A 20,718-nucleotide genomic window follows, 5' to 3' on the forward strand; every position below is an offset into this window, starting at 1 on the left:
GACTTACCTTTACAAAGGGTCTAAAGAAAGAAGATAGAGGAAGTCTGCAGGCAAGCCAAAGAATGAGAATGTACTGTTTAGTCTCCAATGTATGACCCAGATGGGACTCGAACCCACAATCCTCAGCTCCGAAGGCTGATGCCTTATCCATTAGGCCACTGGGCCACTTTTGCTTTGCATAGTGCAGACTTTGAAGGTCTTCTCGACTATAGACTAGTTTTCAAATATATGCTGAAGCCATGCTTCTTTTGCACATAACCATGTTGGCAAGAGCTCAGCGCATAAGAGCGTGACGTTCGGAGAAAGAAAAGAACTCTCTACATTCCTTGTCTGTGCGCCAGCCGGGAACCGAACCCGGTTCACAAGAATGGGAATCTTGCATGATACCACTACACCACTGGCACCCTGCGCAGCTACTCTTTAGAGGTCGCCAAAAAGTAAACACCAATCACAGTGCTTTTCCATGAGCAATTTACACATCTTTTCAAGCCAGATCACATTTTCAGCTACTGTTTCATTTTTCCATGGACCTGTCCTTGATTTGCTCAATAACCACGTGAGACAGTACATCATGCTTTTCATTCCTCTTAGCTTCTCAGACAAGCATGCCATGTAGAGGTCAGCAATGTTGTACTGTTCTGCATGGGTTGACGTCTAAGGTTCTTCTCTATGGCTCATTGTTGTATGCTTTCACACTCAGCTTGTTTGCAGACTTACCTTTACAAAGGGTCTAAAGAAAGAAGATAGAGGAAGTCTGCAGGCAAGCCAAAGAATGAGAATGTACTGTTTAGTCTCCAATGTATGACCCAGATGGGACTCGAACCCACAATCCTCAGCTCCGAAGGCTGATGCCTTATCCATTAGGCCACTGGGCCACTTTTGCTTTGCATAGTGCAGACTTTGAAGGTCTTCTCGACTATAGACTAGTTTTCAAATATATGCTGAAGCCATGCTTCTTTGCCACATAACCATGTTGGCAAGAGCTCAGCGCATAAGAGCGTGACGTTCGGAGAAAGAAAAGTACTCTCTACATTCCTTGTCTGTGCGCCAGCCGGGAATCGAACCCGGTTCACAAGAATGGGAATCTTGCATGATACCACTACACCACTGGCACCCTGCGCAGCTAAACTTTAGAGGTCGCCAAAAAGTAAACACCAATCACAGTGCTTTTCCATGAGCAATTTACACATCTTTTCAAGCCAGATCACATTTTCAGCTACTGTTTCATTTTTCCATGGACCTGTCCTTGATTTGCTCAATAACCACGTGAGACAGTACATCATGCTTTTCATTCCTCTTAGCTTCTCAGACAAGCATGCCATGTAGAGGTCAGCAATGTTGTACTGTTCTGCATGGGTTGACGTCTAAGGTTCTTCTCTATGGCTCATTGTTGTATGCTTTCACACTGAGCTTGTTTGCAGACTTACCTTTACAAAGGGTCTAAAGAAAGAAGATAGAGGAAGTCTGCAGGCAAGCCAAAGAATGAGAATGTACTGTTTAGTCTCCAATGTATGACCCAGATGGGACTCGAACCCACAATCCTCAGCTCCGAAGGCTGATGCCTTATCCATTAGGCCACTGGGCCACTTTTGCTTTGCATAGTGCAGACTTTGAAGGTCTTCTCGACTATAGACTAGTTTTCAAATATATGCTGAAGCCATGCTTCTTTTGCACATAACCATGTTGGCAAGAGCTCAGCGCATAAGAGCGTGACGTTCGGAGAAAGAAAAGTACTCTCTACATTCCTTGTCTGTGCGCCAGCTGGGAATCGAACCCGGTTCACAAGAATGGGAATCTTGCATGATACCACTACACCACTGGCACCCTGCGCAGCTACACTTTAGAGGTCGCCAAAAAGTAAACACCAATCACAGTGCTTTTCCATGAGCAATTTACACATCTTTTCAAGCCAGCTCACATTTTCAGCTACTGTTTCATTTTTCCATGGACCTGTCCTTGATTTGCTCAATAACCACGTGAGACAGTACATCATGCTTTTCATTCCTCTTCGCTTCTCAGACAAACATGCCATGTAGAGGTCAACAATGTTGTACTGTTCTGCATGGGTTGACGTCTAAGGTTCTTCTCTATGGCTCATTGTTGTATGCTTTCACACTTAGCTTGTTTGCAGACTTACCTTTACAAAGGGTCTAAAGAAAGAAGATAGAGGAAGTCTGCAGGCAAGCCAAAGAATGAGAATGTACTGTTTAGTCTCCAATGTATGACCCAGATGGGACTCGAACCCACAATCCTCAGCTCCGAAGGCTGATGCCTTATCCATTAGGCCACTGGGCCACTTTTGCTTTGCATAGTGCAGACTTTGAAGGTCTTCTCGACTATAGACTAGTTTTCAAATATATGCTGAAGCCATGCTTCTTTTGCACATAACCATGTTGGCAAGAGCTCAGCGCATAAGAGCGTGACGTTCGGAGAAAGAAAAGAACTCTCTACATTCCTTGTCTGTGCGCCAGCCGGGAATCGAACCCGGTTCACAAGAATGGGAATCTTGCATGATACCACTACACCACTGGCACCCTGCGCAGCTACTCTTTAGAGGTCGCCAAAAAGTAAACACCAATCACAGTGCTTTTCCATGAGCAATTTACACATCTTTTCAAGCCAGATCACATTTTCAGCTACTGTTTCATTTTTCCATGGACCTGTCCTTGATTTGCTCAATAACCACGTGAGACAGTACATCATGCTTTTCATTCCTCTTAGCTTCTCAGACAAGCATGCCATGTAGAGGTCAGCAATGTTGTACTGTTCTGCATGGGTTGACGTCTAAGGTTCTTCTCTATGGCTCATTGTTGTATGCTTTCACACTTAGCTTGTTTGCAGACTTACCTTTACAAAGGGTCTAAAGAAAGAAGATAGAGGAAGTCTGCAGGCAAGCCAAAGAATGAGAATGTACTGTTTAGTCTCCAATGTATGACCCAGATGGGACTCGAACCCACAATCCTCAGCTCCGAAGGCTGATGCCTTATCCATTAGGCCACTGGGCCACTTTTGATTTGCATAGTGCAGACTTTGAAGGTCTTCTCGACTATAGACTAGTTTTCAAATATATGCTGAAGCCATGCTTCTTTTGCACATAACCATGTTGGCAAGAGCTCAGCGCATAAGAGCGTGACGTTCGGAGAAAGAAAAGTACTCTCTACATTCCTTGTCTGTGCGCCAGCCGGGAATCGAACTCGGTTCACAAGAATGGGAATCTTGCATGATACCACTACACCACTGGCACCCTGCGCAGCTAAACTTTAGAGGTCGCCAAAAAGTAAACACCAATCACAGTGCTTTTCCATGAGCAATTTACACATCTTTTCAAGCCAGATCACATTTTCAGCTACTGTTTCATTTTTCCATGGACCTGTCCTTGATTTGCTCAATAACCACGTGAGACAGTACATCATGCTTTTCATTCCTCTTCGCTTCTCAGACAAACATGCCATGTAGAGGTCAACAATGTTGTACTGTTCTGCATGGGTTGACGTCTAAGGTTCTTCTCTATGGCTCATTGTTGTATGCTTTCACACTCAGCTTGTTTGCAGACTTACCTTTACAAAGGGTCTAAAGAAAGAAGATAGAGGAAGTCTGCAGGCAAGCCAAAGAATGAGAATGTACTGTTTAGTCTCCAATGTATGACCCAGATGGGACTCGAACCCACAATCCTCAGCTCCGAAGGCTGATGCCTTATCCATTAGGCCACTGGGCCACTTTTGCTTTGCATAGTGCAGACTTTGAAGGTCTTCTCGACTATAGACTAGTTTTCAAATATATGCTGAAGCCATGCTTCTTTGCCACATAACCATGTTGGCAAGAGCTCAGCGCATAAGAGCGTGACGTTTGGAGAAAGAAAAGTACTCTCTACATTCCTTGTCTGTGCGCCAGCCGGGAATCGAACCCGGTTCACAAGAATGGGAATCTTGCATGATACCACTACACCACTGGCACCCTGCGCAGCTAAACTTTAGAGGTCGCCAAAAAGTAAACACCAATCACAGTGCTTTTCCATGAGCAATTTACACATCTTTTCAAGCCAGATCACATTTTCAGCTACTGTTTCATTTTTCCATGGACCTGTCCTTGATTTGCTCAATAACCACGTGAGACAGTACATCATGCTTTTCATTCCTCTTCGCTTCTCAGACAAACATGCCATGTAGAGGTCAACAATGTTGTACTGTTCTGCATGGGTTGACGTCTAAGGTTCTTCTCTATGGCTCATTGTTGTATGCTTTCACACTCAGCTTGTTTGCAGACTTACCTTTACAAAGGGTCTAAAGAAAGAAGATAGAGGAAGTCTGCAGGCAAGCCAAAGAATGAGAATGTACTGTTTAGTCTCCAATGTATGACCCAGATGGGACTCGAACCCACAATCCTCAGCTCCGAAGGCTGATGCCTTATCCATTAGGCCACTGGGACACTTTTGCTTTGCATAGTGCAGACTTTGAAGGTCTTCTCGACTATAGACTAGTTTTCAAATATATGCTGAAGCCATGCTTCTTTGCCACATAACCATGTTGGCAAGAGCTCAGCGCATAAGAGCGTGACGTTCGGAGAAAGAAAAGAACTCTCTACATTCCTTGTCTGTGCGCCAGCCGGGAATCAAACCCGGTTCACAAGAATGGGAATCTTGCATGATACCACTACACCACTGGCAGCCTGCGCAGCTACTCTTTAGAGGTCGCCAAAAAGTAAACACCAATCACAGTGCTTTTCCATGAGCAATTTACACATCTTTTCAAGCCAGATCACATTTTCAGCTACTGTTTCATTTTTCCATGGACCTGTCCTTGATTTGCTCAATAACCACGTGAGACAGTACATCATGCTTTTCATTCCTCTTCGCTTCTCAGACAAACATGCCATGTAGAGGTCAACAATGTTGTACTGTTCTGCATGGGTTGACGTCTAAGGTTCTTCTCTATGGCTCATTGTTGTATGCTTTCACACTTAGCTTGTTTGCAGACTTACCTTTACAAAGGGTCTAAAGAAAGAAGATAGAGGAAGTCTGCAGGCAAGTCAAAGAATGAGAATGTACTGTTTAGTCTCCAATGTATGACCCAGATGGGACTCGAACCCACAATCCTCAGCTCCGAAGGCTGATGCCTTATCCATTAGGCCACTGGGCCACTTTTGCTTTGCATAGTGCAGACTTTGAAGGTCGTCTCGACTATAGACTAGTTTTCAAATATATGCTGAAGCCATGCTTCTTTGCCACATAACCATGTTGGCAAGAGCTCAGCGCATAAGAGCGTGACGTTCGGAGAAAGAAAAGTACTCTCTACATTCCTTGTCTGTGCGCCAGCCGGGAATCGAACCCGGTTCACAAGAATGGGAATCTTGCATGATACCACTACACCACTGGCACCCTGCGCAGCTACACTTTAGAGGTCGCCAAAAAGTAAACACCAATCACAGTGCTTTTCCATGAGCAATTTACACATCTTTTCAAGCCAGCTCACATTTTCAGCTACTGTTTCATTTTTCCATGGACCTGTCCTTGATTTGCTCAATAACCACGTGAGACAGTACATCATGCTTTTCATTCCTCTTCGCTTCTCAGACAAACATGCCATGTAGAGGTCAACAATGTTGTACTGTTCTGCATGGGTTGACGTCTAAGGTTCTTCTCTATGGCTCATTGTTGTATGCTTTCACACTTAGCTTGTTTGCAGACTTACCTTTACAAAGGGTCTAAAGAAAGAAGATAGAGGAAGTCTGCAGGCAAGCCAAAGAATGAGAATGTACTGTTTAGTCTCCAATGTATGACCCAGATGGGACTCGAACCCACAATCCTCAGCTCCGAAGGGTGAAGCCTTATCCATTAGGCCACTGGGCCACTTTTGATTTGCATAGTGCAGACTTTGAAGGTCTTCTTGACTATAGACTAGTTTTCAAATATATGCTGAAGCCATGCTTCTTTTGCACATAACCATGTTGGCAAGAGCTCAGCGCATAAGAGCGTGACGTTCGGAGAAAGAAAAGTACTCTCTACATTCCTTGTCTGTGCGCCAGCCGGGAATCGAACCCGGTTCACAAGAATGGGAATCTTGCATGATACCACTACACCACTGGCACCCTGCGCAGCTAAACTTTAGAGGTCGCCAAAAAGTAAACACCAATCACAGTGCTTTTCCATGAGCAATTTACACATCTTTTCAAGCCAGATCACATTTTCAGCTACTGTTTCATTTTTCCATGGACCTGTCCTTGATTTGCTCAATAACCACGTGAGACAGTACATCATGCTTTTCATTCCTCTTCGCTTCTCAGACAAACATGCCATGTAGAGGTCAACAATGTTGTACTGTTCTGCATGGGTTGACGTCTAAGGTTCTTCTCTATGGCTCATTGTTGTATGCTTTCACACTCAGCTTGTTTGCAGACTTACCTTTACAAAGGGTCTAAAGAAAGAAGATAGAGGAAGTCTGCAGGCAAGCCAAAGAATGAGAATGTACTGTTTAGTCTCCAATGTATGACCCAGATGGGACTCGAACCCACAATCCTCAGCTCCGAAGGCTGATGCCTTATCCATTAGGCCACTGGGCCACTTTTGCTTTGCATAGTGCAGACTTTGAAGGTCTTCTCGACTATAGACTAGTTTTCAAATATATGCTGAAGCCATGCTTCTTTGCCACATAACCATGTTGGCAAGAGCTCAGCGCATAAGAGCGTGACGTTTGGAGAAAGAAAAGTACTCTCTACATTCCTTGTCTGTGCGCCAGCCGGGAATCGAACCCGGTTCACAAGAATGGGAATCTTGCATGATACCACTACACCACTGGCACCCTGCGCAGCTAAACTTTAGAGGTCGCCAAAAAGTAAACACCAATCACAGTGCTTTTCCATGAGCAATTTACACATCTTTTCAAGCCAGATCACATTTTCAGCTACTGTTTCATTTTTCCATGGACCTGTCCTTGATTTGCTCAATAACCACGTGAGACAGTACATCATGCTTTTCATTCCTCTTCGCTTCTCAGACAAACATGCCATGTAGAGGTCAACAATGTTGTACTGTTCTGCATGGGTTGACGTCTAAGGTTCTTCTCTATGGCTCATTGTTGTATGCTTTCACACTCAGCTTGTTTGCAGACTTACCTTTACAAAGGGTCTAAAGAAAGAAGATAGAGGAAGTCTGCAGGCAAGCCAAAGAATGAGAATGTACTGTTTAGTCTCCAATGTATGACCCAGATGGGACTCAAACCCACAATCCTCAGCTCCGAAGGCTGATGCCTTATCCATTAGGCCACTGGGACACTTTTGCTTTGCATAGTGCAGACTTTGAAGGTCTTCTCGACTATAGACTAGTTTTCAAATATATGCTGAAGCCATGCTTCTTTGCCACATAACCATGTTGGCAAGAGCTCAGCGCATAAGAGCGTGACGTTCGGAGAAAGAAAAGAACTCTCTACATTCCTTGTCTGTGCGCCAGCCGGGAATCGAACCCGGTTCACAAGAATGGGAATCTTGCATGATACCACTACACCACTGGCACCCTGCGCAGCTACTCTTTAGAGGTCGCCAAAAAGTAAACACCAATCACAGTGCTTTTCCATGAGCAATTTACACATCTTTTCAAGCCAGATCACATTTTCAGCTACTGTTTCATTTTTCCATGGACCTGTCCTTGATTTGCTCAATAACCACGTGAGACAGTACATCATGCTTTTCATTCCTCTTAGCTTCTCAGACAAGCATGCCATGTAGAGGTCAGCAATGTTGTACTGTTCTGCATGGGTTGACGTCTAAGGTTCTTCTCTATGGCTCATTGTTGTATGCTTTCACACTTAGCTTGTTTGCAGACTTACCTTTACAAAGGGTCTAAAGAAAGAAGATAGAGGAAGTCTGCAGGCAAGCCAAAGAATGAGAATGTACTGTTTAGTCTCCAATGTATGACCCAGATGGGACTCGAACCCACAATCCTCAGCTCCGAAGGCTGATGCCTTATCCATTAGGCCACTGGGCCACTTTTGCTTTGCATAGTGCAGACTTTGAAGGTCTTCTCGACTATAGACTAGTTTTCAAATATATGCTGAAGCCATGCTTCTTTTGCACATAACCATGTTGGCAAGAGCTCAGCGCATAAGAGCGTGACGTTCGGAGAAAGAAAAGAACTCTCTACATTCCTTGTCTGTGCGCCAGCCGGGAATCGAACCCGGTTCACAAGAATGGGAATCTTGCATGATACCACTACACCACTGGCACCCTGCGCAGCTACTCTTTAGAGGTCGCCAAAAAGTAAACACCAATCACAGTGCTTTTCCATGAGCAATTTACACATCTTTTCAAGCCAGATCACATTTTCAGCTACTGTTTCATTTTTCCATGGACCTGTCCTTGATTTGCTCAATAACCACGTGAGACAGTACATCATGCTTTTCATTCCTCTTAGCTTCTCAGACAAGCATGCCATGTAGAGGTCAGCAATGTTGTACTGTTCTGCATGGGTTGACGTCTAAGGTTCTTCTCTATGGCTCATTGTTGTATGCTTTCACACTCAGCTTGTTTGCAGACATACCTTTACAAAGGGTCTAAAGAAAGAAGATAGAGGAAGTCTGCAGGCAAGCTAAAGAATGAGAATGTACTGTTTAGTCTCCAATGTATGACCCAGATGGGACTCGAACCCACAATCCTCAGCTCCGAAGGGTGAAGCCTTATCCATTAGGCCACTGGGCCACTTTTGATTTGCATAGTGCAGACTTTGAAGGTCTTCTCGACTATAGACTAGTTTTCAAATATATGCTGAAGCCATGCTTCTTTTGCACATAACCATGTTGGCAAGAGCTCAGCGCATAAGAGCGTGACGTTCGGAGAAAGAAAAGTACTCTCTACATTCCTTGTCTGTGCGCCAGCCGGGAATCGAACCCGGTTCACAAGAATGGGAATCTTGCATGATACCACTACACCACTGGCACCCTGCGCAGCTAAACTTTAGAGGTCGCCAAAAAGTAAACACCAATCACAGTGCTTTTCCATGAGCAATTTACACATCTTTTCAAGCCAGATCACATTTTCAGCTACTGTTTCATTTTTCCATGGACCTGTCCTTGATTTGCTCAATAACCACGTGAGACAGTACATCATGCTTTTCATTCCTCTTCGCTTCTCAGACAAACATGCCATGTAGAGGTCAACAATGTTGTACTGTTCTGCATGGGTTGACGTCTAAGGTTCTTCTCTATGGCTCATTGTTGTATGCTTTCACACTCAGCTTGTTTGCAGACTTACCTTTACAAAGGGTCTAAAGAAAGAAGATAGAGGAAGTCTGCAGGCAAGCCAAAGAATGAGAATGTACTGTTTAGTCTCCAATGTATGACCCAGATGGGACTCGAACCCACAATCCTCAGCTCCGAAGGCTGATGCCTTATCCATTAGGCCACTGGGCCACTTTTGATTTGCATAGTGCAGACTTTGAAGGTCTTCTCGACTATAGACTAGTTTTCAAATATATGCTGAAGCCATGCTTCTTTTGCACATAACCATGTTGGCAAGAGCTCAGCGCATAAGAGCGTGACGTTCGGAGAAAGAAAAGTACTCTCTACATTCCTTGTCTGTGCGCCAGCCGGGAATCGAACCCGGTTCACAAGAATGGGAATCTTGCATGATACCACTACACCACTGGCACCCTGCGCAGCTAAACTTTAGAGGTCGCCAAAAAGTAAACACCAATCACAGTGCTTTTCCATGAGCAATTTACACATCTTTTCAAGCCAGATCACATTTTCAGCTACTGTTTCATTTTTCCATGGACCTGTCCTTGATTTGCTCAATAACCACGTGAGACAGTACATCATGCTTTTCATTCCTCTTCGCTTCTCAGACAAACATGCCATGTAGAGGTCAACAATGTTGTACTGTTCTGCATGGGTTGACGTCTAAGGTTCTTCTCTATGGCTCATTGTTGTATGCTTTCACACTCAGCTTGTTTGCAGACTTACCTTTACAAAGGGTCTAAAGAAAGAAGATAGAGGAAGTCTGCAGGCAAGCCAAAGAATGAGAATGTACTGTTTAGTCTCCAATGTATGACCCAGATGGGACTCGAACCCACAATCCTCAGCTCCGAAGGCTGATGCCTTATCCATTAGGCCACTGGGCCACTTTTGCTTTGCATAGTGCAGACTTTGAAGGTCTTCTCGACTATAGACTAGTTTTCAAATATATGCTGAAGCCATGCTTCTTTGCCACATAACCATGTTGGCAAGAGCTCAGCGCATAAGAGCGTGACGTTTGGAGAAAGAAAAGTACTCTCTACATTCCTTGTCTGTGCGCCAGCCGGGAATCGAACCCGGTTCACAAGAATGGGAATCTTGCATGATACCACTACACCACTGGCACCCTGCGCAGCTAAACTTTAGAGGTCGCCAAAAAGTAAACACCAATCACAGTGCTTTTCCATGAGCAATTTACACATCTTTTCAAGCCAGATCACATTTTCAGCTACTGTTTCATTTTTCCATGGACCTGTCCTTGATTTGCTCAATAACCACGTGAGACAGTACATCATGCTTTTCATTCCTCTTCGCTTCTCAGACAAACATGCCATGTAGAGGTCAACAATGTTGTACTGTTCTGCATGGGTTGACGTCTAAGGTTCTTCTCTATGGCTCATTGTTGTATGCTTTCACACTCAGCTTGTTTGCAGACTTACCTTTACAAAGGGTCTAAAGAAAGAAGATAGAGGAAGTCTGCAGGCAAGCCAAAGAATGAGAATGTACTGTTTAGTCTCCAATGTATGACCCAGATGGGACTCGAACCCACAATCCTCAGCTCCGAAGGCTGATGCCTTATCCATTAGGCCACTGGGACACTTTTGCTTTGCATAGTGCAGACTTTGAAGGTCTTCTCGACTATAGACTAGTTTTCAAATATATGCTGAAGCCATGCTTCTTTGCCACATAACCATGTTGGCAAGAGCTCAGCGCATAAGAGCGTGACGTTCGGAGAAAGAAAAGAACTCTCTACATTCCTTGTCTGTGCGCCAGCCGGGAATCAAACCCGGTTCACAAGAATGGGAATCTTGCATGATACCACTACACCACTGGCAGCCTGCGCAGCTACTCTTTAGAGGTCGCCAAAAAGTAAACACCAATCACAGTGCTTTTCCATGAGCAATTTACACATCTTTTCAAGCCAGATCACATTTTCAGCTACTGTTTCATTTTTCCATGGACCTGTCCTTGATTTGCTCAATAACCACGTGAGACAGTACATCATGCTTTTCATTCCTCTTCGCTTCTCAGACAAACATGCCATGTAGAGGTCAACAATGTTGTACTGTTCTGCATGGGTTGACGTCTAAGGTTCTTCTCTATGGCTCATTGTTGTATGCTTTCACACTTAGCTTGTTTGCAGACTTACCTTTACAAAGGGTCTAAAGAAAGAAGATAGAGGAAGTCTGCAGGCAAGTCAAAGAATGAGAATGTACTGTTTAGTCTCCAATGTATGACCCAGATGGGACTCGAACCCACAATCCTCAGCTCCGAAGGCTGATGCCTTATCCATTAGGCCACTGGGCCACTTTTGCTTTGCATAGTGCAGACTTTGAAGGTCGTCTCGACTATAGACTAGTTTTCAAATATATGCTGAAGCCATGCTTCTTTGCCACATAACCATGTTGGCAAGAGCTCAGCGCATAAGAGCGTGACGTTCGGAGAAAGAAAAGTACTCTCTACATTCCTTGTCTGTGCGCCAGCCGGGAATCGAACCCGGTTCACAAGAATGGGAATCTTGCATGATACCACTACACCACTGGCACCCTGCGCAGCTACACTTTAGAGGTCGCCAAAAAGTAAACACCAATCACAGTGCTTTTCCATGAGCAATTTACACATCTTTTCAAGCCAGCTCACATTTTCAGCTACTGTTTCATTTTTCCATGGACCTGTCCTTGATTTGCTCAATAACCACGTGAGACAGTACATCATGCTTTTCATTCCTCTTCGCTTCTCAGACAAACATGCCATGTAGAGGTCAACAATGTTGTACTGTTCTGCATGGGTTGACGTCTAAGGTTCTTCTCTATGGCTCATTGTTGTATGCTTTCACACTTAGCTTGTTTGCAGACTTACCTTTACAAAGGGTCTAAAGAAAGAAGATAGAGGAAGTCTGCAGGCAAGCCAAAGAATGAGAATGTACTGTTTAGTCTCCAATGTATGACCCAGATGGGACTCGAACCCACAATCCTCAGCTCCGAAGGGTGAAGCCTTATCCATTAGGCCACTGGGCCACTTTTGATTTGCATAGTGCAGACTTTGAAGGTCTTCTCGACTATAGACTAGTTTTCAAATATATGCTGAAGCCATGCTTCTTTTGCACATAACCATGTTGGCAAGAGCTCAGCGCATAAGAGCGTGACGTTCGGAGAAAGAAAAGTACTCTCTACATTCCTTGTCTGTGCGCCAGCCGGGAATCGAACCCGGTTCACAAGAATGGGAATCTTGCATGATACCACTACACCACTGGCACCCTGCGCAGCTAAACTTTAGAGGTCGCCAAAAAGTAAACACCAATCACAGTGCTTTTCCATGAGCAATTTACACATCTTTTCAAGCCAGATCACATTTTCAGCTACTGTTTCATTTTTCCATGGACCTGTCCTTGATTTGCTCAATAACCACGTGAGACAGTACATCATGCTTTTCATTCCTCTTCGCTTCTCAGACAAACATGCCATGTAGAGGTCAACAATGTTGTACTGTTCTGCATGGGTTGACGTCTAAGGTTCTTCTCTATGGCTCATTGTTGTATGCTTTCACACTCAGCTTGTTTGCAGACTTACCTTTACAAAGGGTCTAAAGAAAGAAGATAGAGGAAGTCTGCAGGCAAGCCAAAGAATGAGAATGTACTGTTTAGTCTCCAATGTATGACCCAGATGGGACTCGAACCCACAATCCTCAGCTCCGAAGGCTGATGCCTTATCCATTAGGCCACTGGGCCACTTTTGATTTGCATAGTTCAGACTTTGAAGGTCTTCTCGACTATAGACTAGTTTTCAAATATATGCTGAAGCCATGCTTCTTTTGCACATAACCATGTTGGCAAGAGCTCAGCGCATAAGAGCGTGACGTTCGGAGAAAGAAAAGTACTCTCTACATTCCTTGTCTGTGCGCCAGCCGGGAATCGAACTCGGTTCACAAGAATGGGAATCTTGCATGATACCACTACACCACTGGCACCCTGCGCAGCTAAACTTTAGAGGTCGCCAAAAAGTAAACACCAATCACAGTGCTTTTCCATGAGCAATTTACACATCTTTTCAAGCCAGATCACATTTTCAGCTACTGTTTCATTTTTCCATGGACCTGTCCTTGATTTGCTCAATAACCACGTGAGACAGTACATCATGCTTTTCATTCCTCTTGGCTTCTCAGACAAACATGCCATGTAGAGGTCAACAATGTTGTACTGTTCTGCATGGGTTGACGTCTAAGGTTCTTCTCTATGGCTCATTGTTGTATGCTTTCACACTCAGCTTGTTTGCAGACTTACCTTTACAAAGGGTCTAAAGAAAGAAGATAGAGGAAGTCTGCAGGCAAGCCAAAGAATGAGAATGTACTGTTTAGTCTCCAATGTATGACCCAGATGGGACTCGAACCCACAATCCTCAGCTCCGAAGGCTGATGCCTTATCCATTAGGCCACTGGGCCACTTTTGCTTTGCATAGTGCAGACTTTGAAGGTCTTCTCGACTATAGACTAGTTTTCAAATATATGCTGAAGCCATGCTTCTTTGCCACATAACCATGTTGGCAAGAGCTCAGCGCATAAGAGCGTGACGTTTGGAGAAAGAAAAGTACTCTCTACATTCCTTGTCTGTGCGCCAGCCGGGAATCGAACCCGGTTCACAAGAATGGGAATCTTGCATGATACCACTACACCACTGGCACCCTGCGCAGCTAAACTTTAGAGGTCGCCAAAAAGTAAACACCAATCACAGTGCTTTTCCATGAGCAATTTACACATCTTTTCAAGCCAGATCACATTTTCAGCTACTGTTTCATTTTTCCATGGACCTGTCCTTGATTTGCTCAATAACCACGTGAGACAGTACATCATGCTTTTCATTCCTCTTCGCTTCTCAGACAAACATGCCATGTAGAGGTCAACAATGTTGTACTGTTCTGCATGGGTTGACGTCTAAGGTTCTTCTCTATGGCTCATTGTTGTATGCTTTCACACTCAGCTTGTTTGCAGACTTACCTTTACAAAGGGTCTAAAGAAAGAAGATAGAAGAAGTCTGCAGGCAAGCTAAAGAATGAGAATGTACTGTTTAGTCTCCAATGTATGACCCAGATGGGACTCGAACCCACAATCCTCAGCTCCGAAGGGTGAAGCCTTATCCATTAGGCCACTGGGACACTTTTCCTTTGCATAGTGCAGACTTTGAAGGTCTTCTCGACTATAGACTAGTTTTCAAATATATGCTGAAGCCATGCTTCTTTTGCACATAACCATGTTGGCAAGAGCTCAGCGCATAAGAGCGTGACGTTCGGAGAAAGAAAAGTACTCTCTACATTCCTTGTCTGTGCGGCAGCCGGGAATCGAACCCGGTTCACAAGAATGGGAATCTTGCATGATACCACTACACCACTGGCACCCTGCGCAGCTACTCTTTAGAGGTCGCCAAAAAGTAAACACCAATCACAGTGCTTTTCCATGAGCAATTTACACATCTTTTCAAGCCAGATCACATTTTCAGCTACTGTTTCATTTTTCCATGGACATGTCCTTGATTTGCTCAATAACCACGTGAGACAGTACATCATGCTTTTCATTCCTCTTAGCTTCTCAGACAAGCATGCCATGTAGAGGTCAGCAATGTTGTACTGTTCTGCATGGGTTGACGTCTAAGGTTCTTCTCTATGGCTCATTGTTGTATGCTTTCACACTCAGCTTGTTTGCAGACTTACCTTTACAAAGGGTCTAAAGAAAGAAGATAGAGGAAGTCTGCAGGCAAGCCAAAGAATGAGAATGTACTGTTTAGTCTCCAATGTATGACCCAGATGGGACTCGAACCCACAATCCTCAGCTCCGAAGGCTGATGCCTTATCCATTAGGCCACTGGGCCACTTTTGCTTTGCATAGTGCAGACTTTGAAGGTCTTCTCGACTATAGACTAGTTTTCAAATATATGCTGAAGCCATGCTTCTTTTGCACATAACCATGTTGGCAAGAGCTCAGCGCATAAGAGCGTGACGTTCGGAGAAAGAAAAGAACTCTCTACATTCCTTGTCTGTGCGCCAGCCGGGAATCGAACCCGGTTCACAAGAATGGGAATCTTGCATGATACCACTACACCACTGGCAGCCTGCGCAGCTACTCTTTAGAGGTCGCCAAAAAGTAAACACCAATCACAGTGCTTTTCCATGAGCAATTTACACATCTTTTCAAGCCAGATCACATTTTCAGCTACTGTTTCATTTTTCCATGGACCTGTCCTTGATTTGCTCAATAACCACGTGAGACAGTACATCATGCTTTTCATTCCTCTTCGCTTCTCAGACAAACATGCCATGTAGAGGTCAACAATGTTGTACTGTTCTGCATGGGTTGACGTCTAAGGTTCTTCTCTATGGCTCATTGTTGTATGCTTTCACACTCAGCTTGTTTGCAGACTTACCTTTACAAAGGGTCTAAAGAAAGAAGATAGAGGAAGTCTGCAGGCAAGCCAAAGAATGAGAATGTACTGTTTAGTCTCCAATGTATGACCCAGATGGGACTCGAACCCACAATCCTCAGCTCCGAAGGCTGATGCCTTATCCATTAGGCCACTGGGCCACTTTTGCTTTGCATAGTGCAGACTTTGAAGGTCTTCTCGACTATAGACTAGTTTTCAAATATATGCTGAAGCCATGCTTCTTTGCCACATAACCATGTTGGCAAGAGCTCAGCGCATAAGAGCGTGACGTTCGGAGAAAGAAAAGTACTCTCTACATTCCTTGTCTGTGCGCCAGCCGGGAATCGAACCCGGTTCACAAGAATGGGAATCTTGCATGATACCACTACACCACTGGCACCCTGCGCAGCTAAACTTTAGAGGTCGCCAAAAAGTAAACACCAATCACAGTGCTTTTCCATGAGCAATTTACGCATCTTTTCAAGCCAGATCACATTTTCAGCTACTGTTTCATTTTTCCATGGACCTGTCCTTGATTTGCTCAATAACCACGTGAGACAGTACATCATGCTTTTCATTCCTCTTCGCTTCTCAGACAAACATGCCATGTAGAGGTCAACAATGTTGTACTGTTCTGCATGGGTTGACGTCTAAGGTTCTTCTCTATGGCTCATTGTTGTATGCTTTCACACTTAGCTTGTTTGCAGACTTACCTTTACAAAGGGTCTAAAGAAAGAAGATAGAGGAAGTCTGCAGGCAAGCTAAAGAATGAGAATGTACTGTTTAGTCTCCAATGTATGACCCAGATGGGACTCGAACCCACAATCCTCAGCTCCGAAGGGTGAAGCCTTATCCATTAGGCCACTGGGACACTTTTCCTTTGCATAGTGCAGACTTTGAAGGTCTTCTCGACTATAGACTAGTTTTCAAATATATGCTGAAGCCATGCTTCTTTTGCACATAACCATGTTGGCAAGAGCTCAGCGCATAAGAGCGTGACGTTCGGAGAAAGAAAAGTACTCTCTACATTCCTTGTCTGTGCGGCAGCCGGGAATCGAACCCGGTTCACAAGAATGGGAATCTTGCATGATACCACTACACCACTGGCACCCTGCGCAGCTAAACTTTAGAGGTCGCCAAAAAGTAAACACCAATCACAGTGCTTTTCCATGATCAATTTACACATCTTTTCAAGCCAGATCACATTTTCAGCTACTGTTTCATTTTTCCATGGACCTGTCCTTGATTTGCTCAATAACCACGTGAGACAGTACATCATGCTTTTCATTCCTCTTAGCTTCTCAGACAAACATGCCATGTAGAGGTCAGCAATGTTGTACTGTTCTGCATGGGTTGACGTCTAAGGTTCTTCTCTATGGCTCATTGTTGTATGCTTTCACACTCAGCTTGTTTGCAGACTTACCTTTACAAAGGGTCTAAAGAAAGAAGATAGAGGAAGTCTGCAGGCAAGCCAAAGAATGAGAATGTACTGTTTAGTCTCCAATGTATGACCCAGATGGGACTCGAACCCACAATCCTCAGCTCCGAAGGCTGATGCCTTATCCATTAGGCCACTGGGCCACTTTTGCTTTGCATAGTGCAGACTTTGAAGGTCTTCTCGACTATAGACTAGTTTTCAAATATATGCTGAAGCCATGCTTCTTTTGCACATAACCATGTTGGCAAGAGCTCAGCGCATAAGAGCGTGACGTTCGGAGAAAGAAAAGAACTCTCTACATTCCTTGTCTGTGCGCCAGCCGGGAATCGAACCCGGTTCACAAGAATGGGAATCTTGCATGATACCACTACACCACTGGCAGCCTGCGCAGCTACTCTTTAGAGGTCGCCAAAAAGTAAACACCAATCACAGTGCTTTTCCATGAGCAATTTACACATCTTTTCAAGCCAGATCACATTTTCAGCTACTGTTTCATTTTTCCATGGACCTGTCCTTGATTTGCTCAATAACCACGTGAGACAGTACATCATGCTTTTCATTCCTCTTCGCTTCTCAGACAAACATGCCATGTAGAGGTCAACAATGTTGTACTGTTCTGCATGGGTTGACGTCTAAGGTTCTTCTCTATGGCTCATTGTTGTATGCTTTCACACTCAGCTTGTTTGCAGACTTACCTTTACAAAGGGTCTAAAGAAAGAAGATAGAGGAAGTCTGCAGGCAAGCCAAAGAATGAGAATGTACTGTTTAGTCTCCAATGTATGACCCAGATGGGACTCGAACCCACAATCCTCAGCTCCGAAGGCTGATGCCTTATCCATTAGGCCACTGGGCCACTTTTGCTTTGCATAGTGCAGACTTTGAAGGTCTTCTCGACTATAGACTAGTTTTCAAATATATGCTGAAGCCATGCTTCTTTGCCACATAACCATGTTGGCAAGAGCTCAGCGCATAAGAGCGTGACGTTCGGAGAAAGAAAAGTACTCTCTACATTCCTTGTCTGTGCGCCAGCCGGGAATCGAACCCGGTTCACAAGAATGGGAATCTTGCATGATACCACTACACCACTGGCACCCTGCGCAGCTAAACTTTAGAGGTCGCCAAAAAGTAAACACCAATCACAGTGCTTTTCCATGAGCAATTTACGCATCTTTTCAAGCCAGATCACATTTTCAGCTACTGTTTCATTTTTCCATGGACCTGTCCTTGATTTGCTCAATAACCACGTGAGACAGTACATCATGCTTTTCATTCCTCTTCGCTTCTCAGACAAACATGCCATGTAGAGGTCAACAATGTTGTACTGTTCTGCATGGGTTGACGTCTAAGGTTCTTCTCTATGGCTCATTGTTGTATGCTTTCACACTTAGCTTGTTTGCAGACTTACCTTTACAAAGGGTCTAAAGAAAGAAGATAGAGGAAGTCTGCAGGCAAGCTAAAGAATGAGAATGTACTGTTTAGTCTCCAATGTATGACCCAGATGGGACTCGAACCCACAATCCTCAGCTCCGAAGGGTGAAGCCTTATCCATTAGGCCACTGGGACACTTTTCCTTTGCATAGTGCAGACTTTGAAGGTCTTCTCGACTATAGACTAGTTTTCAAATATATGCTGAAGCCATGCTTCTTTTGCACATAACCATGTTGGCAAGAGCTCAGCGCATAAGAGCGTGACGTTCGGAGAAAGAAAAGTACTCTCTACATTCCTTGTCTGTGCGGCAGCCGGGAATCGAACCCGGTTCACAAGAATGGGAATCTTGCATGATACCACTACACCACTGGCACCCTGCGCAGCTAAACTTTAGAGGTCGCCAAAAAGTAAACACCAATCACAGTGCTTTTCCATGATCAATTTACACATCTTTTCAAGCCAGATCACATTTTCAGCTACTGTTTCATTTTTCCATGGACCTGTCCTTGATTTGCTCAATAACCACGTGAGACAGTACATCATGCTTTTCATTCCTCTTGGCTTCTCAGACAAACATGCCATGTAGAGGTCAACAATGTTGTACTGTTCTGCATGGGTTGACGTCTAAGGTTCTTCTCTATGGCTCATTGTTGTATGCTTTCACACTCAGCTTGTTTGCAGACTTACCTTTACAAAGGGTCTAAAGAAAGAAGATAGAGGAAGTCTGCAGACAAGCCAAAGAATGAGAATGTACTGTTTAGTCTCCAATGTATGACCCAGATGGGACTCGAACCCACAATCCTCAGCTCCGAAGGCTGATGCCTTATCCATTAGGCCACTGGGCCACTTTTGCTTTGCATAGTGCAGACTTTGAAGGTCTTCTCGACTATAGACTAGTTTTCAAATATATGCTGAAGCCATGCTTCTTTTGCACATAACCATGTTGGCAAGAGCTCAGCGCATAAGAGCGTGACGTTCGGAGAAAGAAAAGAACTCTCTACATTCCTTGTCTGTGCGCCAGCCGGGAATCGAACCCGGTTCACAAGAATGGGAATCTTGCATGATACCACTACACCACTGGCAGCCTGCGCAGCTACTCTTTAGAGGTCGCCAAAAAGTAAACACCAATCACAGTGCTTTTCCATGAGCAATTTACACATCTTTTCAAGCCAGATCACATTTTCAGCTACTGTTTCATTTTTCCATGGACCTGTCCTTGATTTGCTCAATAACCACGTGAGACAGTACATCATGCTTTTCATTCCTCTTGGCTTCTCAGACAAACATGCCATGTAGAGGTCAACAATGTTGTACTGTTCTGCATGGGTTGACGTCTAAGGTTCTTCTCTATGGCTCATTGTTGTATGCTTTCACACTCAGCTTGTTTGCAGACTTACCTTTACAAAGGGTCTAAAGAAAGAAGATAGAGGAAGTCTGCAGGCAAGCCAAAGAATGAGAATGTACTGTTTAGTCTCCAATGTATGACCCAGATGGGACTCGAACCCACGATCCTCAGCTCCGAAGGCTGATGCCTTATCCATTAGGCCACTGGGCCACTTTTGCTTTGCATAGTGCAGACTTTGAAGGTCTTCTCGACTATAGACTAGTTTTCAAATATATGCTGAAGCCATGCTTCTTTGCCACATAACCATGTTGGCAAGAGCTCAGCGCATAAGAGCGTGACGTTCGGAGAAAGAAAAGTACTCTCTACATTCCTTGTCTGTGCGGCAGCCGGGAATCGAACCCGGTTCACAAGAATGGGAATCTTGCATGATACCACTACACCACTGGCACCCTGCGCAGCTAAACTTTAGAGGTCGCCAAAAAGTAAACACCAATCACAGTGCTTTTCCATGATCAATTTACACATCTTTTCAAGCCAGATCACATTTTCAGTTACTGTTTCATTTTTCCATGGACCTGTCCTTGATTTGCTCAATAACCACGTGAGACAGTACATCATGCTTTTCATTCCTCTTCGCTTCTCAGACAAACATGCCATGTAGAGGTCAACAATGTTGTACTGTTCTGCATGGGTTGACGTCTAAGGTTCTTCTCTATGGCTCATTGTTGTATGCTTTCACACTCAGCTTGTTTGCAGACTTACCTTTACAAAGGGTCTAAAGAAAGAAGATAGAGGAAGTCTGCAGGCAAGCCAAAGAATGAGAATGTACTGTTTAGTCTCCAATGTATGACCCAGATGGGACTCGAACCCACAATCCTCAGCT

General features: G+C 44.3%; 55 non-coding genes across 55 annotated transcripts; all 55 read right to left on the reverse strand.

The window, feature by feature from the left end:
* Positions 1–92: 92 nt before the first annotated feature.
* On the reverse strand, positions 93–165 carry trnar-ucg (transfer RNA arginine (anticodon UCG)). The gene has a single exon. It is a non-coding gene; the product is annotated as a tRNA-Arg (tRNA).
* Positions 166–333: 168 nt separating this feature from the next.
* On the reverse strand, positions 334–404 carry trnag-ccc (transfer RNA glycine (anticodon CCC)). The gene has a single exon. It is a non-coding gene; the product is annotated as a tRNA-Gly (tRNA).
* A 398-nt stretch (positions 405–802) lies between these two features.
* trnar-ucg (transfer RNA arginine (anticodon UCG)) lies at positions 803–875 on the reverse strand. The gene has a single exon. It is a non-coding gene; the product is annotated as a tRNA-Arg (tRNA).
* Positions 876–1,043: 168 nt separating this feature from the next.
* On the reverse strand, positions 1,044–1,114 carry trnag-ccc (transfer RNA glycine (anticodon CCC)). The gene has a single exon. It is a non-coding gene; the product is annotated as a tRNA-Gly (tRNA).
* A 398-nt stretch (positions 1,115–1,512) lies between these two features.
* Positions 1,513–1,585, reverse strand: trnar-ucg (transfer RNA arginine (anticodon UCG)). Its single transcript has one exon. It is a non-coding gene; the product is annotated as a tRNA-Arg (tRNA).
* Positions 1,586–1,753: 168 nt separating this feature from the next.
* Positions 1,754–1,824, reverse strand: trnag-ccc (transfer RNA glycine (anticodon CCC)). Its single transcript has one exon. It is a non-coding gene; the product is annotated as a tRNA-Gly (tRNA).
* Positions 1,825–2,222: 398 nt separating this feature from the next.
* trnar-ucg (transfer RNA arginine (anticodon UCG)) lies at positions 2,223–2,295 on the reverse strand. The gene has a single exon. It is a non-coding gene; the product is annotated as a tRNA-Arg (tRNA).
* A 168-nt stretch (positions 2,296–2,463) lies between these two features.
* On the reverse strand, positions 2,464–2,534 carry trnag-ccc (transfer RNA glycine (anticodon CCC)). The gene has a single exon. It is a non-coding gene; the product is annotated as a tRNA-Gly (tRNA).
* A 398-nt stretch (positions 2,535–2,932) lies between these two features.
* Positions 2,933–3,005, reverse strand: trnar-ucg (transfer RNA arginine (anticodon UCG)). The gene has a single exon. It is a non-coding gene; the product is annotated as a tRNA-Arg (tRNA).
* Positions 3,006–3,173: 168 nt separating this feature from the next.
* On the reverse strand, positions 3,174–3,244 carry trnag-ccc (transfer RNA glycine (anticodon CCC)). The gene has a single exon. It is a non-coding gene; the product is annotated as a tRNA-Gly (tRNA).
* Positions 3,245–3,642: 398 nt separating this feature from the next.
* On the reverse strand, positions 3,643–3,715 carry trnar-ucg (transfer RNA arginine (anticodon UCG)). Its single transcript has one exon. It is a non-coding gene; the product is annotated as a tRNA-Arg (tRNA).
* Positions 3,716–3,883: 168 nt separating this feature from the next.
* Positions 3,884–3,954, reverse strand: trnag-ccc (transfer RNA glycine (anticodon CCC)). The gene has a single exon. It is a non-coding gene; the product is annotated as a tRNA-Gly (tRNA).
* Positions 3,955–4,352: 398 nt separating this feature from the next.
* On the reverse strand, positions 4,353–4,425 carry trnar-ucg (transfer RNA arginine (anticodon UCG)). The gene has a single exon. It is a non-coding gene; the product is annotated as a tRNA-Arg (tRNA).
* A 168-nt stretch (positions 4,426–4,593) lies between these two features.
* Positions 4,594–4,665, reverse strand: trnag-ccc (transfer RNA glycine (anticodon CCC)). The gene has a single exon. It is a non-coding gene; the product is annotated as a tRNA-Gly (tRNA).
* A 397-nt stretch (positions 4,666–5,062) lies between these two features.
* Positions 5,063–5,135, reverse strand: trnar-ucg (transfer RNA arginine (anticodon UCG)). Its single transcript has one exon. It is a non-coding gene; the product is annotated as a tRNA-Arg (tRNA).
* Positions 5,136–5,303: 168 nt separating this feature from the next.
* trnag-ccc (transfer RNA glycine (anticodon CCC)) lies at positions 5,304–5,374 on the reverse strand. Its single transcript has one exon. It is a non-coding gene; the product is annotated as a tRNA-Gly (tRNA).
* A 398-nt stretch (positions 5,375–5,772) lies between these two features.
* trnar-ucg (transfer RNA arginine (anticodon UCG)) lies at positions 5,773–5,845 on the reverse strand. The gene has a single exon. It is a non-coding gene; the product is annotated as a tRNA-Arg (tRNA).
* Positions 5,846–6,013: 168 nt separating this feature from the next.
* Positions 6,014–6,084, reverse strand: trnag-ccc (transfer RNA glycine (anticodon CCC)). Its single transcript has one exon. It is a non-coding gene; the product is annotated as a tRNA-Gly (tRNA).
* A 398-nt stretch (positions 6,085–6,482) lies between these two features.
* trnar-ucg (transfer RNA arginine (anticodon UCG)) lies at positions 6,483–6,555 on the reverse strand. Its single transcript has one exon. It is a non-coding gene; the product is annotated as a tRNA-Arg (tRNA).
* Positions 6,556–6,723: 168 nt separating this feature from the next.
* Positions 6,724–6,794, reverse strand: trnag-ccc (transfer RNA glycine (anticodon CCC)). The gene has a single exon. It is a non-coding gene; the product is annotated as a tRNA-Gly (tRNA).
* A 398-nt stretch (positions 6,795–7,192) lies between these two features.
* On the reverse strand, positions 7,193–7,265 carry trnar-ucg (transfer RNA arginine (anticodon UCG)). Its single transcript has one exon. It is a non-coding gene; the product is annotated as a tRNA-Arg (tRNA).
* Positions 7,266–7,433: 168 nt separating this feature from the next.
* On the reverse strand, positions 7,434–7,504 carry trnag-ccc (transfer RNA glycine (anticodon CCC)). Its single transcript has one exon. It is a non-coding gene; the product is annotated as a tRNA-Gly (tRNA).
* Positions 7,505–7,902: 398 nt separating this feature from the next.
* Positions 7,903–7,975, reverse strand: trnar-ucg (transfer RNA arginine (anticodon UCG)). The gene has a single exon. It is a non-coding gene; the product is annotated as a tRNA-Arg (tRNA).
* Positions 7,976–8,143: 168 nt separating this feature from the next.
* trnag-ccc (transfer RNA glycine (anticodon CCC)) lies at positions 8,144–8,214 on the reverse strand. Its single transcript has one exon. It is a non-coding gene; the product is annotated as a tRNA-Gly (tRNA).
* Positions 8,215–8,612: 398 nt separating this feature from the next.
* trnar-ucg (transfer RNA arginine (anticodon UCG)) lies at positions 8,613–8,685 on the reverse strand. Its single transcript has one exon. It is a non-coding gene; the product is annotated as a tRNA-Arg (tRNA).
* Positions 8,686–8,853: 168 nt separating this feature from the next.
* Positions 8,854–8,924, reverse strand: trnag-ccc (transfer RNA glycine (anticodon CCC)). The gene has a single exon. It is a non-coding gene; the product is annotated as a tRNA-Gly (tRNA).
* Positions 8,925–9,322: 398 nt separating this feature from the next.
* Positions 9,323–9,395, reverse strand: trnar-ucg (transfer RNA arginine (anticodon UCG)). The gene has a single exon. It is a non-coding gene; the product is annotated as a tRNA-Arg (tRNA).
* A 168-nt stretch (positions 9,396–9,563) lies between these two features.
* trnag-ccc (transfer RNA glycine (anticodon CCC)) lies at positions 9,564–9,634 on the reverse strand. The gene has a single exon. It is a non-coding gene; the product is annotated as a tRNA-Gly (tRNA).
* Positions 9,635–10,032: 398 nt separating this feature from the next.
* trnar-ucg (transfer RNA arginine (anticodon UCG)) lies at positions 10,033–10,105 on the reverse strand. Its single transcript has one exon. It is a non-coding gene; the product is annotated as a tRNA-Arg (tRNA).
* A 168-nt stretch (positions 10,106–10,273) lies between these two features.
* trnag-ccc (transfer RNA glycine (anticodon CCC)) lies at positions 10,274–10,344 on the reverse strand. Its single transcript has one exon. It is a non-coding gene; the product is annotated as a tRNA-Gly (tRNA).
* Positions 10,345–10,742: 398 nt separating this feature from the next.
* Positions 10,743–10,815, reverse strand: trnar-ucg (transfer RNA arginine (anticodon UCG)). Its single transcript has one exon. It is a non-coding gene; the product is annotated as a tRNA-Arg (tRNA).
* Positions 10,816–10,983: 168 nt separating this feature from the next.
* Positions 10,984–11,055, reverse strand: trnag-ccc (transfer RNA glycine (anticodon CCC)). Its single transcript has one exon. It is a non-coding gene; the product is annotated as a tRNA-Gly (tRNA).
* A 397-nt stretch (positions 11,056–11,452) lies between these two features.
* On the reverse strand, positions 11,453–11,525 carry trnar-ucg (transfer RNA arginine (anticodon UCG)). Its single transcript has one exon. It is a non-coding gene; the product is annotated as a tRNA-Arg (tRNA).
* A 168-nt stretch (positions 11,526–11,693) lies between these two features.
* trnag-ccc (transfer RNA glycine (anticodon CCC)) lies at positions 11,694–11,764 on the reverse strand. The gene has a single exon. It is a non-coding gene; the product is annotated as a tRNA-Gly (tRNA).
* Positions 11,765–12,162: 398 nt separating this feature from the next.
* Positions 12,163–12,235, reverse strand: trnar-ucg (transfer RNA arginine (anticodon UCG)). The gene has a single exon. It is a non-coding gene; the product is annotated as a tRNA-Arg (tRNA).
* A 168-nt stretch (positions 12,236–12,403) lies between these two features.
* On the reverse strand, positions 12,404–12,474 carry trnag-ccc (transfer RNA glycine (anticodon CCC)). The gene has a single exon. It is a non-coding gene; the product is annotated as a tRNA-Gly (tRNA).
* Positions 12,475–12,872: 398 nt separating this feature from the next.
* Positions 12,873–12,945, reverse strand: trnar-ucg (transfer RNA arginine (anticodon UCG)). The gene has a single exon. It is a non-coding gene; the product is annotated as a tRNA-Arg (tRNA).
* Positions 12,946–13,113: 168 nt separating this feature from the next.
* Positions 13,114–13,184, reverse strand: trnag-ccc (transfer RNA glycine (anticodon CCC)). The gene has a single exon. It is a non-coding gene; the product is annotated as a tRNA-Gly (tRNA).
* Positions 13,185–13,582: 398 nt separating this feature from the next.
* Positions 13,583–13,655, reverse strand: trnar-ucg (transfer RNA arginine (anticodon UCG)). Its single transcript has one exon. It is a non-coding gene; the product is annotated as a tRNA-Arg (tRNA).
* Positions 13,656–13,823: 168 nt separating this feature from the next.
* On the reverse strand, positions 13,824–13,894 carry trnag-ccc (transfer RNA glycine (anticodon CCC)). The gene has a single exon. It is a non-coding gene; the product is annotated as a tRNA-Gly (tRNA).
* Positions 13,895–14,533: 639 nt separating this feature from the next.
* trnag-ccc (transfer RNA glycine (anticodon CCC)) lies at positions 14,534–14,604 on the reverse strand. Its single transcript has one exon. It is a non-coding gene; the product is annotated as a tRNA-Gly (tRNA).
* A 398-nt stretch (positions 14,605–15,002) lies between these two features.
* On the reverse strand, positions 15,003–15,075 carry trnar-ucg (transfer RNA arginine (anticodon UCG)). The gene has a single exon. It is a non-coding gene; the product is annotated as a tRNA-Arg (tRNA).
* A 168-nt stretch (positions 15,076–15,243) lies between these two features.
* trnag-ccc (transfer RNA glycine (anticodon CCC)) lies at positions 15,244–15,315 on the reverse strand. The gene has a single exon. It is a non-coding gene; the product is annotated as a tRNA-Gly (tRNA).
* Positions 15,316–15,712: 397 nt separating this feature from the next.
* trnar-ucg (transfer RNA arginine (anticodon UCG)) lies at positions 15,713–15,785 on the reverse strand. Its single transcript has one exon. It is a non-coding gene; the product is annotated as a tRNA-Arg (tRNA).
* Positions 15,786–15,953: 168 nt separating this feature from the next.
* trnag-ccc (transfer RNA glycine (anticodon CCC)) lies at positions 15,954–16,024 on the reverse strand. The gene has a single exon. It is a non-coding gene; the product is annotated as a tRNA-Gly (tRNA).
* A 639-nt stretch (positions 16,025–16,663) lies between these two features.
* trnag-ccc (transfer RNA glycine (anticodon CCC)) lies at positions 16,664–16,734 on the reverse strand. Its single transcript has one exon. It is a non-coding gene; the product is annotated as a tRNA-Gly (tRNA).
* A 398-nt stretch (positions 16,735–17,132) lies between these two features.
* Positions 17,133–17,205, reverse strand: trnar-ucg (transfer RNA arginine (anticodon UCG)). Its single transcript has one exon. It is a non-coding gene; the product is annotated as a tRNA-Arg (tRNA).
* Positions 17,206–17,373: 168 nt separating this feature from the next.
* On the reverse strand, positions 17,374–17,445 carry trnag-ccc (transfer RNA glycine (anticodon CCC)). The gene has a single exon. It is a non-coding gene; the product is annotated as a tRNA-Gly (tRNA).
* Positions 17,446–17,842: 397 nt separating this feature from the next.
* trnar-ucg (transfer RNA arginine (anticodon UCG)) lies at positions 17,843–17,915 on the reverse strand. Its single transcript has one exon. It is a non-coding gene; the product is annotated as a tRNA-Arg (tRNA).
* Positions 17,916–18,083: 168 nt separating this feature from the next.
* On the reverse strand, positions 18,084–18,154 carry trnag-ccc (transfer RNA glycine (anticodon CCC)). Its single transcript has one exon. It is a non-coding gene; the product is annotated as a tRNA-Gly (tRNA).
* Positions 18,155–18,793: 639 nt separating this feature from the next.
* trnag-ccc (transfer RNA glycine (anticodon CCC)) lies at positions 18,794–18,864 on the reverse strand. Its single transcript has one exon. It is a non-coding gene; the product is annotated as a tRNA-Gly (tRNA).
* Positions 18,865–19,262: 398 nt separating this feature from the next.
* trnar-ucg (transfer RNA arginine (anticodon UCG)) lies at positions 19,263–19,335 on the reverse strand. Its single transcript has one exon. It is a non-coding gene; the product is annotated as a tRNA-Arg (tRNA).
* Positions 19,336–19,503: 168 nt separating this feature from the next.
* On the reverse strand, positions 19,504–19,575 carry trnag-ccc (transfer RNA glycine (anticodon CCC)). The gene has a single exon. It is a non-coding gene; the product is annotated as a tRNA-Gly (tRNA).
* A 397-nt stretch (positions 19,576–19,972) lies between these two features.
* Positions 19,973–20,045, reverse strand: trnar-ucg (transfer RNA arginine (anticodon UCG)). Its single transcript has one exon. It is a non-coding gene; the product is annotated as a tRNA-Arg (tRNA).
* Positions 20,046–20,213: 168 nt separating this feature from the next.
* Positions 20,214–20,284, reverse strand: trnag-ccc (transfer RNA glycine (anticodon CCC)). Its single transcript has one exon. It is a non-coding gene; the product is annotated as a tRNA-Gly (tRNA).
* Between the last annotated feature and the right edge of the window lie 434 nt (positions 20,285–20,718).

This window comes from Brachyhypopomus gauderio, chromosome 7 (genome assembly GCF_052324685.1).
Source record: "Brachyhypopomus gauderio isolate BG-103 chromosome 7, BGAUD_0.2, whole genome shotgun sequence".
Taxonomy (NCBI): Eukaryota; Metazoa; Chordata; class Actinopteri; order Gymnotiformes; family Hypopomidae; genus Brachyhypopomus; species Brachyhypopomus gauderio.